The sequence below is a fragment of the Malaya genurostris genome, chromosome 3, assembly GCF_030247185.1.
Source record: "Malaya genurostris strain Urasoe2022 chromosome 3, Malgen_1.1, whole genome shotgun sequence".
Lineage (NCBI taxonomy): Eukaryota > Metazoa > Arthropoda > Insecta > Diptera > Culicidae > Malaya > Malaya genurostris.
The window spans coordinates 127,058,392-127,068,775 of NC_080572.1; the positions used below are offsets into that span (position 1 = coordinate 127,058,392).

General features: G+C 36.9%; 1 long non-coding RNA gene across 2 annotated transcripts; it reads left to right on the forward strand.

Moving 5' to 3' along the window:
* The first annotated feature begins 6,091 nt into the window (after positions 1–6,091).
* LOC131434640 (uncharacterized) lies at positions 6,092–9,470 on the forward strand. Of its 2 annotated transcripts, none has more exons than XR_009230375.1 (4): positions 6,092–6,584; positions 6,759–6,873; positions 6,960–7,295; positions 7,357–9,470. It is a non-coding gene; the product is annotated as an uncharacterized LOC131434640 (long non-coding RNA). The 2 variants fall into 2 exon arrangements; XR_009230376.1 differs by having other exon boundaries at positions 6,960–7,174.
* Positions 9,471–10,384: the final 914 nt, after the last annotated feature.

Genomic DNA, 10,384 nt, shown 5'->3' on the forward strand with positions numbered 1-10,384 from the left:
TTTCAACATCTTTATCGCAAAGATTATCCTTATGAGGCCCTTGACATTTGATACATTTGGACTTATTACTACAGTAAGTAGCTGTATGCCCGAATTTTTTACAGTTCGTGCAATTCATAACATGCGGTACGAAAAGCCGAACAGGAAGACGAATTTTATCGATATAGACATGGCTAAGCAATGCAGATCCGGCAAATGTTACACGAAACGAATCTGAGGGACGATACGACTTTTTTCCATCGACAATAGATGCTGAGTACAATTGCTTGCACTCGAGTATCTTAACTCCCTCAAGCATGGAGTTTTTAAAACGACCAACTCCATTTTTAAGTAAATCATCGGCCGTCAGACTTGCTTCAGTCACAACACCGTCAATTTCCACCTCCTTCGATGGAATGTAAACTCGATATTCAACAGAAAATAATTTACAGGTTACAATTTCGTTCGCCTGTTTCAAGTCGTTGACAACAACTCGAATTTTATCTCTATTAACTTTACATATTTCTTTAACTTCAGAGAAATGTGATGTCAAATCCTTGGTAATTTGCATCAAATTTAAAATCTTTTCTTTTTTTCGAAGATAGACTATCCATGGCCCAGTGGTACCCTGTGGATAATGTTTAGCCCTCGGAGTATTTAAACTCTTACTAGTATCCGGAATCGGATTCGGATGATCTTCCATGAGATCATCCATTACATTAAATTTTTTTGTGAATTAATAATACCAAAATAAAAACTTATGTTTAGTAAAATTTCAGATATAAGAAATAAAAAATAAATTAAATTAAATCTACCTTGTAGCTGTCTCTGTTCCTTTATCGTGAAGAACGACGTGAAGCTCTTCCAACGGTTTCCAATTGGCAGTCTTCTGCTGTTTCCAATTGGCAGTCTTCTGTCGTTTACTGCTATCTCAGTTGCTCTGCCGTCGTTGTGGACACCACTGCACTTGCTGTGCTGCCTGTACCTGACCCCAGGTACAGTGCTTTTGCTCTTGGTGGCGATCAAATGCGATGCTTGCAGTGTAGCACCTCGCGATATATGCCGTCTCTTTTGATCCTACGCAGCGTACAAATTCTGGTACCTGGTAGATCAGCACTGGGTTGCTTTAGCACCTTTGTGCCTTTGCACCCCTTCGTCTTCGCACCTTTATGCGATGGCACCTCTGTGACTCGTCACTTCTATGCTCTTGCACCTCTGTGTTTCTACACCTCTGTGCGTATGAACGGGATGGCCTTCGTTGCTAGCTTTCCAGTCGGGAAACGCCCCGAATATTGCGTTTGCTATGGGCAGTTTAACTACCTGAAGCTTAGAATTGTCTCGGTAGCAGCCGTTAACTCACGAGCCAGTACAATCGAAACACAACCTCTTCGCTTGAATGGTTTTTACTGAATGACACATATCTTAATTGAAGGAAATAATTGACAGGTCCGCAACAAAGTTTTATCTGCCAAATTGAACGTTTTTATGTTCAAACATTTCTCTAGTTTAATGTGAAACAAAGTTGCTAACTAAGGAACAGAGTATATCCAGATTATTCACTATATAAATTTCGACTCCCAGAGTCACAGGTTCAGAGTCCCCGAGCGATGCCGTAAGCTTGCGTCTTGATTTGAAAGGATTCTTAGTGTACGTAGCATCGTAGCACTGGCCATTTACTCAAGTTCCACATCGGATTGTATTACCCTCTATTTACTTTGCTTTACTTCAAATCTTGACTAGTAAGATTGTCTATCAGTATTTGGTCCAATTCGATAGGCCTTTTCTTATGGAGTGATTCAAGTGATCTTATTATTAATTTTAATGTCATTTATTTATACCCGGCTTTAACCTTTTCGATCGTTCGTCGGGTTTTTATTTCCTTTTTATGGTGGACAATACAGGGTCCGGCACTCGACGTGTAACCAATTAAAAAGGACATAAATTCAGTTTGGAAAATTACTTTTACTTAATTCAAAGTGCAAAATGTGTAAAAATAATACAAAATTCAGAATCAAATCACTTTTGCTCGATATGACCACCTTTTGCCTTGACTATGGCCTTGAGACGGTCAAAAAACGAATCGCAAGCTGCCGAATGTGACTTGCAGGTATTTAGGCCCACTCGCGGACAATAACTTTTTTCAGCGCCTCGAGACTGGTGTATCTTTTAGTTCGGACTTTGCTCTCCAAAATGGCCCAAAGAGAATAATCCATTGGATTCGCATCTGGTGAATTCGAGAGCCATTGTGTGGACGTGATGAAGTTCGGAACGTTGTTTTTCAGCCATTCTTGGTTCACTCGAGCTTTGTGAGACGGTGCCGAGTCCTGCTGAAACGTCCATGGTCTGCCACCGAAATGTTTGTCTGCCCACGGCTTCAAAGCAACCTCCAGAATACTTTCCCGATAATATGTCGCATTTACCTTGACGCCAGGCTCGATGAAAACGATTGGAGAGCGCCCATCTGCGGTTACAGCGGCCCAAACCATTATCTGTTGCGGGTGCTGCCTCCTGGTGGCCAATCGATGACTCAAATTCTCGTATGAACGGTCGGTCAAGTAAACCCTATCGTTTTGAGAGATTACGAATTGCTCAATTGAAAAAATTTTCTCGTCAGAAAATACAATGTTCGGAAATTGACCGCTTTCGGCCAAACGAAGCAACTCCTTCGCTCTCTCAAGTCAAGATTTTTTTTCGCGATCACTTTTAGCAAAATGCTTTCTTGCGCTTGTAAACAATACAACTCCGAACTGTCATTTAGCAAATTTCTAGAGAGCTGATGCCCGTGCGTCAGCTGCGCGAGCGGTCTGAAGTTGGTTACACTTCGAGTGCCGGACCCTGTAATAATATGTTCCTTCAGCTATATGGAACTGATTCAAAATTAAGTTGAAAATTTGACATTTTGAGGGAGACGAAATTTCATTTTCAAATCAGACGAAGAAAAATTCATGTTGGTTCCGTGACATCCAGTACCCACAATTTTGGTAGAAAACAATGGATGGATTTTGTTTGCCGCAATGTCAATTTTACGCTTCGTGAAATCGGACAGGTTATTTCCGAAATTTCGATCCGAAATTATTCAAAGAAAATCAAATCAATCAGTAAATTTGATGTAGTCTTTCATTCCCACAATTCAATACAAATTACATAGTTTTTTCATGAAAGGGTTAATTGGTTCTGAGAATTTATTTAGTAGTTTACTTTAGTGAGAGGTAGAGTAGAAAGTGTAATCACTCATATAAGGAATGTAAGCTTGCTGAGCAAAATCGAACCATTAGAGGCTAATAACAAAAAAGTATGTATTGATAAATTAATAAGTTGTTTTACCAACTCTCAATCCAATAATGCGTTTGGGTTTTGTTGTTTGGTTTGAACATGACAGGTTCAAAATTTTGTTTAAACATGAAATCTTCTCACCAGTTGTCATAAACGATATTGTTATACAGTTACTCACAAAATTGATCGTACATACGAAAAAATATCACATTTTCACATTTTGCTGTTCAATTAGTAAGTTTAAAGTAACAAAATATATGTAATTTCAATGTTATATATTTCTTGAATTGGATTAATATACATTTTATTTAAATATTAAGATTTTTTCCATATGGTGGTTCGATTGCAACAAAAAACACCTTAGTTCTATCTCACAAAATTGGTCGTACACTCAATATGAAAATCTGCATTACTAAGTGTAGCTGATGAATGCGGATTTAAATATCAAATTTAGTACTTAGTGTGGCCTCCCTTAGCGTCGATTACGGCTTACAAACGACGGGGCATTGTGGCCACTAGTTCTTTGCGCAAGATGCTAGGATGTTTTCCCATACTTATTTTATTTTCTGTTTCAGCGTGTTTTTGTTTGATGTGTTAGTACCCTTGAACCGCCGAATAATTTTATCCCTTGGGTTTTCGATGGGATTCATGTCTGGTGACTGTGGTGGTGTTTTCAACTGCTTAGAAACGTTATGTAACAGCCATTCCCGAACAACATGTGCGGTGTGATTTGGATCATTGTCCTGTTGGAAACAATATCCTGATGATAGTCCTAATTTTTGTGCACTTCGTATTAGGTCACGTTTTAGGATGTCCATATATAGCATTTTATCCATATTCCGGTCGATAAACTCCAGTGTTCCTGTGCCTGAAAGCTGCCATATAACCCCACAACATAACACAGCCACCACCATGTTTCACTGTTGGTCTCAAATTTTTATATTTGGGCTCTGTATTCAGCTCTCTCCAAACAATTTGTCTGCCATCATATCCAAAGCAATTTATTTTTGTGTCATCAGTAAATATTACCTGATTTCAAAACTCTGTTTACGTGGGTTTTGGCGAACTCAAGCCGCTACTTCTGATTTACTGCTGATATGAATGGCTTTTTACGGGCAACATGAGCATGCAGATTAGATTTCCGGAGAACGCGACGAACAGCTTCAGTTGAAATAGGTCGGTTGTTATCTTGAGACACTTCCGCCATCAATTTCGGTTCACTTAATTTTCGGGTTATTTCGTATTTTGCGAACTATAAACCGTTCGTCAACTTCCGATAGGATCCGTTTTCTTCCCCTTTCTGCCTTCTTCTTCAGAGTTCCCTCGTATTTCCAGTTGTCAATGATATTCTGTACGATGGAACGTGGTCGTCCAACGATTTCTTCTATTTCGCGTAAGGATTTTCCTTTACAACGCAAAGAAATGATCAATTTTCTTATAGAAATATCTTTTTTCTTTCTTTTGCCTTCCATTACAAAAAAATAACGGTTTTCTCTGTATTTCAATTTATAACTCTCAAACCAAAGCTAAAACGAACTATTAATGTTGTTTACTCTAACACTGACAGCTTACACACAAAACGAGTTTATAGTAAATTGTGTCGATATTGGTGTACGATCAATTTTGTGAGATTAAAAAAGGCATACATTTCCTTATAAATCGAGTATTTCTAACAACTAAATAATTTTAATCCAAGTTTTCGTTCAATTATGTTTCTAAACAATTTTCATTGCAAAATCATTTCAAAATAAATTAAAAACTAGCTAGCAAAAGTAAAAAACTACATATATTACGAAAAAATGACGCACATGAAATTCAAGTCAGAGTGAAACTGGAATAAATATGTCATTAACAGAATCAAAAAATCACTGCGAAAACCAACTTTTGAGCTGAGACCTGGAATGCCGAATGTCGACTTCGACTCAGTTCGTCGAGTACGCAAAATGTCTGTATGTATATGTTTGTGTGTGTACAAGGAAGGGTGATAAAAATTGTATACCGCACAAAGCGGCGAGGTAAAAAACGTTAAAAAAAATCTAAACTGGAGTCAAAACTATTACAATTGGTAGTCATTGTCGGTTAAAAATCAAATAAATGGTTTCCTCTTACCTTAAAACCACAACTATTTCCAGAAACACTGGAAACAGTGATCATATTCTCCAAATTGGAACTCACTCACTTTTTTCGAAGACTTGACCGATTTTCACAAACTTAAGTTCCAATGAAAAGTCATATGATCCCATACAACAATCCTGGTTTCCTCTTCCAAAAGCACCGGAAATAGTTTCTTTGTTTACTTGTATGTTTATTTATAGAACTGTTATATTTTGTTGGTTGTACTAGTTGATGGACATACAAACTTTTTTGTTTTCTTTCAGGAAACAATGAAAATTTTTTCGAAGAACACTACATTATAAGTGAGAATACGAGTGTTATGACAAGGGCATCGTTACACCACTAGATGGAATAAAACAGGTTTTTGTATCCTCACTTGAAATGACGGGTCGAAATTATTACTATTCTTCACCTTGCATTTCCGGTGCCGGAAATCGGATCCGGATTAAAATTCAATTGAAATCTATGCACCTTTCAATTGAATTTTAGTTTGTAAAAATCAGTTTATCCTCCTCTGAGAAATTGATGTATAGTATTTCACCGCTGCTTCTGATGCCTTCGAATATACTGATCTCCTGTGCCATAATAGAGGAACCGTAGCTAAAAATACTCACCGGTGGCATAGAATTCGGCTTATCAAATTTGCTGCCAAGTTAATAGACTTTAGACATAGACATTACGATCACATTTGATTCTCTTTACAAGTTTAAATTCTTACCAGATTAATGTTTTTTCACATACCATGACATCAAAAGTAAATACTATTCAATATGCAATATGTGGATTGAGTGATTTATTATCTAAATGCTACTTCCAACATATCTCAATCCACTGCTCTTAACGATGTAGCGAGCAGATTTTTATTTGGTTTGTCACAACTGCATCAAAAGTGGGCCGATGTATAGTATGTACTATCCACAGCTGGTTGTGCGAAAGAAGCATGCGGAAAGTGAATAAATTTTAATAATAGCACTACAAATACGGTGTAACGTTTATTTGTTCTCCCTCTGAACTTCGAATGCACCGCTTTATGGACTGATAATGGTGTCCGAGTACGAACAGCTTGCATACGACTGGAGAACTGAAAAGCAGCCCCTCGCCATTATCGTCAATGGTTTCGAGCCACTCGACCAGAACTGCCTGGATAAAGGAACACGCAGATTTTTTCTCATCGGTGTTATTTTTTCATTTCCTATCGAATTCAGCGATAGGAAAAGGTACTGAACTGATGTGTCTATTGTGCAAATTGGCTCTCAGCATTTGTTCTGCAAACGAATGCGTTCCCGATATCATGATGACAGTGAATGGCGATTTTTTTTCTATTCTATTCTGTGATGCGAGTTATGCAATGTATCGTCTTTTTCGTTTCTCTAGTGATTCATCCTTTGCAGGTGGTTCGTGTCCGGAAACATAGGGATGTGATATCTGTGGACAATTGATTTTTAATAGGACCATATTCAGCTTATGCATATTAGCCGGAAGGCAATGGTCGCAGCATATGTTAAGGTAATTTGTTATTCTGAAATCGATACACAAACAAGTATTATATGACATATTGCAACGGATTTACTTTCGGTTCATCTTCTATGTAGGGAGTTACAACAACATGAAATTGTACGCGAATGCATTTGCTTATTTCGAGGAAAATGTATAGATAAGCACACTCATTCAAGAATGGCTACAACGCTAAATTCAAAACTCAACATATATTTAGACACGCTACGTCGATTCTACCGTTTTCATTGAAATGTCTTTCATCTATGTAGTGATAATATGCTGTAGATTTACGACCGGATGAATCAATCAAGTTAGTTAGTACATCTTATTGCATTAACTACTCAACGGATTGATGTAGCTACCTAATAGGACAAATTAAATATTTTATGACTTTCTCATATAATACGTGAAGATAAAAAATGTCCGTGAATGTATCTATGTCTGAGTATGTCAGTTTTTTGTGACAAAAATTTACACTCAATTTTCTTTCAGATGATTGAATCGATTTTCACAAATTTAGAAGGAAATAAAAGGTGTTATGGTCCCATATATTGTTATTGAATTTTATCTTTTATCAATTAATGCGTTTTAAGTGAAAAAAATCAACTCATTTTTTACCGTACCATACTAATCAGTTCGTCGATATCGCAAAATATCATATGTGCATATGTGGATCTGGGTGTGTAACGTGGATCAAAGTTGTAACCTCAAAGCTAAATGTTCTTCGTTTTAAAAACCTTCCAACCTATAAGCAGCTGAAGCAGCCAGAACTTTGCCGGGGCGATAATAACACTCAAACGCTCGGGTTGGGATTTTCATCGATTTTTTTTTTCAAAAATTTGTGACTACTGAATAAATTGACCGATCTTGATGCATTTGGTGTCAGAAAAACCGGGTATTCTTTAATTTCATTCTGTCTTAATCGGTGTTGATATGGTCCAAAAACACCGGTGTTATTCTAGATCGCCTTGGGGTAAGTCGGTTTTGCCATTTGGGGATTATTGATTTTTGAATTCATTTTTTCACCGCGATCTTAATTGTAACGTTGCTAACTATAAACTGTCAAAGTTAGGATTCGATCAGTGGCGCGACATGTGTCGACAAGTTAAGCCCGTATTAGAGTGAGTTGCGCTGCGGTACACTCCGCGTGTGCGGGTCGTGATTGAAAAATTCACTTGCTCCGAAAGTATTAATCTTTCCACTCTGAAACTTTGCCAAGATTGAGTTAAACCCCTATGCCCTAGCACAAAATTTGGCTAACCCCTGAATGCCCTAAGGCATCTTTTTTTAACTAAAAATAAAACAAAAATAGTTTGAAATTTTTTTAATTTGTTTATTTATTTTTAACTTTTTTATTAAATAAACTATAAAGGTTGTTCAATGGAATCGCTTACTTGAAAGCTAAATAAAAGACGCACATTTCATGTCTTATACTAATTTTTGTATCTTTATTAGATTTTACAGTATAGGCTGTTGAAAAAAGGCTCATTTTTGTAAACGCGAAACATAAAAAATCATGTCTCGAAAATTCCACGTACAATATTGAAATAAAAAATACATGTCGAATATTTTCGAGTTCTTTACCGAAAAAAAATAGTTGGATGTAAAAAAATATTGGGTGGCTGATTTTGCGTGGAATGCCCCATCTATATCTACTCTGAAATTGTTTGTGACCATGAATACTTTTCATTCCCACTAGAACGTTGAGCAATCAACAAAATAGCAAGGCGACTCTACTAAGGAGTGTATCGAAAATAAGCTATTCATATACATTTGTGCTGTACGCATGTATTTGTGAAAATTGGAGAAGCGGTTTAGAATTCATCATACCAGTGTTAAAACCATCATTAATAAGTTTGGGGAACACTACTCTTTGGATGAGCTACCAGGAAGAGGCAGAAAACCCCATTCTTCCAACCCGAAACTGGACCAGAAAGTGGTATCTCTAATCATGAAGAACAAATCAATGTCAATACGTGATTTGGCCAAAAAAGCGGGAACGAGTGTCGGAATGATCCAGCGTATCAAGAGGCGAAATCACATAAAGACCTACAAGAAGCAGAAAATCTCGAAACAAAGTGTAGAAGAAGCGAGCAGCAACAAGGGCCCTGAAATTGTATGCGCGTCTTTTGCAGTGTCCGGATGCATGCGTTTTGATGAACGATGAGACTTATGTAAAGGAGGACACCAAAACCCTTCCAGGTCCACAATACCGGAACTATAAACGCAGAAATATTCGATCTGAGTGTCTCCAGAAGAGATTGCTGCCTTTATATAAGAAGCATAGTACACCTCCACTGTTTTGGCCGGATTTATCGTCGGCTCACTATGCCAAAACCACTCTCAATTGGCATGCGGAAAAGGGTATAAACTTCGTTTAGAAAAATATCAATCCACTAAATTGCCCTCTGCTTCGACCCATCTAACGTTACTGGGCAATCGTAAAGTAGGTCTTCAAGAAGACTGGTAAGGCAGCTGGGAACATGCAGGAGTTCAAAAAAATTTGGGCTCAAGCGTCCAAAAAATGCGATTCTACACTTGTCCGGAATTTGATGAAGAGCTTTCGATCAAAACATCGAAAATTCGTGAATGAATATCTTAAATTTCATCCGGTTTTCATTATGCCTCGTACAATAAAGGATCAATTTTTAGTTTGAATAGAATATCGTTTTTATCATAATTTGAAAAAAAATTGATGGATAGCTTATTTTTGATACACTTCTTAATAAGATGGTACAATAGCCCATCAGACATGGAAATTAACAATAACAAGTAAATATATAAACGCGTAAGTTTTAGGCTTTGTGGATCGTATTTTAATATGAAACTTCGATAATGAACACGGAACGACCGAAATTAGATCTGCGCCTAATTCGTATTACTGTTTTTGAATTAGTTGAATTTAACAACAGAATTTCCAAAATAAATATAAAATTAGTTAAAATTGAGAATTTACTTTGCTGAAAAAAAACTCTTATTTTTAGAGAATGTGTTTAGTTGGCGAATACCCTGGACACAAACCAGCAATATTTCAATCCAACACGAAATTCTCATTGACAACTAATTTTGTTATTAAAATCAGAAAATTTGTTTCTATTTATCTATCACCATCATTACTGAAGGGCAGCACAAAGAAAACGAAAATGAAATGGGTTTTATTAACAAGTTTATCAGCCAAAGACTCATGAGAAGTGTCAAAGCAAAACAATCCATTAAAAAGCTAGAAAGGACAGTCTTGTTGAAACTGCTTGCAAATTGTTTAGATGTTTTTCGCATGTGTTACGATATATCCATATATAAATTTCTAAACCGATTTGTAAAAATGACGTAAACTCTTAGTAGAAAGTGTATTTATTCAGAATTTGTGCGCATTTGAAGCGATTGCGCGTAATAATGTTTTTACGCGGAAGAGTGAAATGAGTTTCGAATGTTGCACTCTAATTGTATATGTCAAATGATGTTTTTTGTATCTTCCAACCTTTAGGGCTACGCCGTCCGGTGTGCTACTTGTATTCGGTTT